This window comes from Suricata suricatta, chromosome 8 (assembly GCF_006229205.1).
Source record: "Suricata suricatta isolate VVHF042 chromosome 8, meerkat_22Aug2017_6uvM2_HiC, whole genome shotgun sequence".
In the NCBI taxonomy this organism is placed as follows: domain Eukaryota; kingdom Metazoa; phylum Chordata; class Mammalia; order Carnivora; family Herpestidae; genus Suricata; species Suricata suricatta.
Window position 1 is genome coordinate 126,092,839 of NC_043707.1, and position 4,122 is coordinate 126,096,960.

A 4,122-nucleotide genomic window follows, 5' to 3' on the forward strand; every position below is an offset into this window, starting at 1 on the left:
AGTGATTATTCATTGGTGATGTCATATTTATTTTGTGTTCAATATTGGTTCCTGAAATTCATCCATGTGGATGTATGCAATTGATTTCGTTTAACTATTTAGTAAACCCATCCATCACATATTCTAAATTTAAAAAATTCAATATCTACCCAATCTATTATTAATGGATATTTGAGTGTTACTCATTCTTTGCTTTTATGAAAGTGGTTGACATTTATCTGCTCTATGCCTTGGATAAGAGTTAATGAAGCACAGGGTATGTAATGGCCCAGCTATCCTACGTAACCACAAATGGCTGAGGGTCTCCTTAATAGGGAACGATGGTCCCTGTTATTCCACATCTGAGCCAACTTTTTTTTTAATTTTTTAAATGTTTTTTATTTATTTTTGAGAGACAGAGAGGCAGCACGAGCAGAGGAAGGTCAGAGAGAGAGGAAGACACAGAATCTGAAGGCAGGCTCCAGGCTCTGAGCTAGCTGTCAGCACAGAGCCTGATACGGGGCTGGAATCCACACACTGTGAGATCATGACCTGAGCCGAAGTTGGACGCTTAACCGACTGAGCCCCCCAGGCGCCCCCTGAGCCAACTTTTTAATTGTCGTTTTTTTTTAAACTTCTATCTATTTATTTTTGAGAGAGAGGGAGGGAGGGAGAGAGAGAGGGAGGGAGGGAGAGAGAGAGGGAGGGACAGAACAGTGTGACACTTAGAACAGGGCATGGCTTATTGAGTATATAACATACATTTGCTAAAGTTAAGTCATTAGAAGAGCTCAAAGGAGGACTTCAGATGCCGATGTAGTCATACTGGTTTATTTCTGCTTTGTTGTTGCTTTTGGTTTTGGTGTCAGATTTTTATTTTTTTTTTAATTTTTTTAATGTTTTACTTATTTTTGATACAGAGAGAGACAGCATGAGAGGGGGAGAGGCAGAGAGAGAGAAGGAGACACAGAACCGGAAGCAGGCTCCAGGCTCTGAGCTGGCTGTCAGCACAGAGCCTGATGCGAGGCTTGAACCCACAGACGTGAGATCTGACCTGAGCTGAAGCCGGATGCTTAACCGACTGAGCCACCCAGGCGCCCCAGGTGTCAGATTTTTAAAAATCACCACCAAGACCTAGTCAAGACGCTTACTGGATCTGTTATCTTCTAGGACTTTTACGGTCTCAGGTCTTACATTCAAGTCTTGAATCCACTGTGAGTTAATGTTTGTGTCTGGTGTAAGAAAAGGGTCCACTTTCATTCTTTTGTGTGTGTTACTGTCCAATTTTCCCAGCACTATTTATTGAAGAGACCGTCCATTCCCTATTGGATAATCTTGGCTCCTGTGTCATAAATTCATTGACTGTATATATATGGATTTATTTCTGGGCTTTTCATTTTGTTCCATTGATCTGCAGGTCTGTTTTTATGCCAAATCCATACTGTTTTTTTTTTAATCACTACAGCCCTCTAATACAGTTTGAAATCAGAAAGTGTGATGTCTTCAGCTTTGTTCTTTCTCAAGAATCCTCATCTATTTGAGTCTTTTGTGGTTCCACACAAATTTTAGGATTGTTTATTCTATTTCTGTAAAAAAAAACAAACAAACACTGGACACTGGAGTTTTGATAGGGATTGCGCTGAACCTGTACATTGCTTTGGGTAGGATGGACGTTTTAACGTATTAATTCTTCCCATCCATGAGCATCAACATCTTACCATTTATATGTTCTCTTCGATTTCTTTCATTAATGTCTTGTAGTCTTCAATATACAGGTATTTTACCTCCTTGGTTAAATTTATTCTTGGGTATTTTATTCTTTTTGATGCAATTTTAAACAGAATTGTTTTTTTTTTTTAATTTTCTTGCTGATAGTTTGTTATAAGTATGAAGAAATGCAACAGATTTCTGTGCGCAAACTTTGTATCCTGTGGCTGTATTGAGTTCATTCTTTGATAGAGTCTTTAAGGTTGTCTATATATGTATAATTATGTTATCTGCAAATAGTGACAGTTTTACTTCTTCCTTTCTGATTTGGATGCCTTTTATTTCTTTTCCTTGCCTGATTTCTCAGAGAACAATGTTGAAGGCCAATACAAAGTTGAATAAAGGTGGTAAGAGTGGACACCCTTGTCTTGTTCCTGATCTTAGAGGAAAAGATTTCAGCTTTTTACCACTGAGTCCTCAGTAATCACTGAGTTTGCTGTGGGCTTGTCACATACGGCCTTTATTATGTTGAGATACTTTCCCTCTACACCAGCTTTGTTGAGAGTTTTTGTCATAAATGGATGTTGAGTTTTGTCAACTGCTTTTCCTGCACCGATTGAGATGATCAATATTTTTGGAAGGATCAATTTTTGTGTTTCATTTTATTAATGTGATGTATCTCATTGACCAATTTGTGGATGTTGGACCATTCTTGCATCCCTAGAATAAATCCCACTTGATCATGGTGTATTATCTTTTTAATGTATTGTTAAATTCAATTTGTGAATATTTTGTTGAGGATTTTTGCATTTACGTTCATGTCATTTTCTTTTTTTGTGGCACCCCTGTCTGGTTTTGGTAGCATGTGATGTCAGCCTTGTAAAATGTGTTTGGAAGTCCCTCCCCTGCCTCCCACCTTCTACTTTTTGGAAGAGTTTGAGAAGGTTTGGTATTGTTTCTTCTTTGTGTGTTTAGTAGAATTCACCCATGACATCATCTGGTCCTGGATTCTTGTTTGTTGAGAGGTTTTTGACTACTGGTTCAATCTTCTTGTTAGTAATTGATTTGTTCAAATTTTTAAAATTTTATCATGATTCAGTCTTGGTAGATTATATGTTCTTTGAACTTATCCATTTCTTCTAGATTGTCCAGTTGATTGGCATATGGTTGTTCATGGTAGTCTCTTATGATTCTGTATTTCTGTGGTACTGTTTTCACATCTCCTTTTTTATTTATGATTTTATTTATTTGAGTCTTTCCTCTTCTTGTCTTGGTGAGTCTAGCTACATGCTTGTCAACTTTGTGTATCTTTCCAAAGACCCAGCTGTTTCACTGGTCTTTTCTCTTGTCCTTTTTAATTTATTTTTAAAACATTAATCTTTTTTTAATGTTTACTTATTTATTTTGAGAGGGAGAGAGAGTCAATGCATGCATGTGGGGGTGGGGCAGAGAGAGAGAGAGAGAAGGAAAGAGAGAATCCCAAGCAGGCTCCATGCCCTTCTTGGTCTGTTCCTACAGTCCTGTCTTAACGTCTTTATTTTCTCATATAAGTATAGCTGTTCCATCTTTTCTTTGGTTTCCATTGGCACAGAGAATCTTCTACCATCTCTCTACTTCCAGTCCCCATGTGTCCCTTGCATCTCAAGTGTGTCTCTTATAGGTAGCAGAGAGATAGATCTTTTTTTTTTATTTTTTTAATCATTCATCCACTCTATGTCTTTTGACTGGAGAATTTAGTCTAGTGACATTCATATACCTGTTTACTGGTAGGGAGGTACTAACTGCCATTTTGTTCACTGTTTTCTACCTGCTTCTATGGCCTCTTGTTCCTTCCTTCTCTTGCTCTTTTCCTTCGAAGTTTGATTATTTCCTTAGTATTCTTACATTCCTTTCTCTTTATCTTTTGTGTGTATACTATAGGGATTTATTTTGTAGTTACCATGAGGCTTACATGTAATAGCTTGTATTTAAAACTGTCTATTTAAAAACATTTTTTAATGTTTATTTATTTCTGAGAGGGAACGAGACAGAGTGCAAGCTGGGGAGAGGCAGAGAGAGAGGGAGGCACAAAATCTGAAGCAGGCTCCAGGCTCTGAGCTGTCAGCACAGAGCTCACCATGGACTAGAACCCACAAACCGCAAGTTCATGACCTGAGCTGAAGTCGGACGTTCAACCCATTGAGCCACCCAGGCGCCCGTATAACAGTTTATTTTAATTTGATAACAACTTAAGTTTGATTCCATTCCAAAGCTCAACATTTCTGCTGATAGCAGCCAGAAAATCGTGAGTTTTGAGATGATAGGAAAGACACGCTTAGCCCAGGGCTCTAATATAGAGCAGGAAGGAGATGGGGGAGGGTAAGGAGCAGCTTGGGCCCCATTCCCAGAACAGATGGTGGAACGCCAGCTCTCTCATGGTCCAAGGCCATGGCCCTC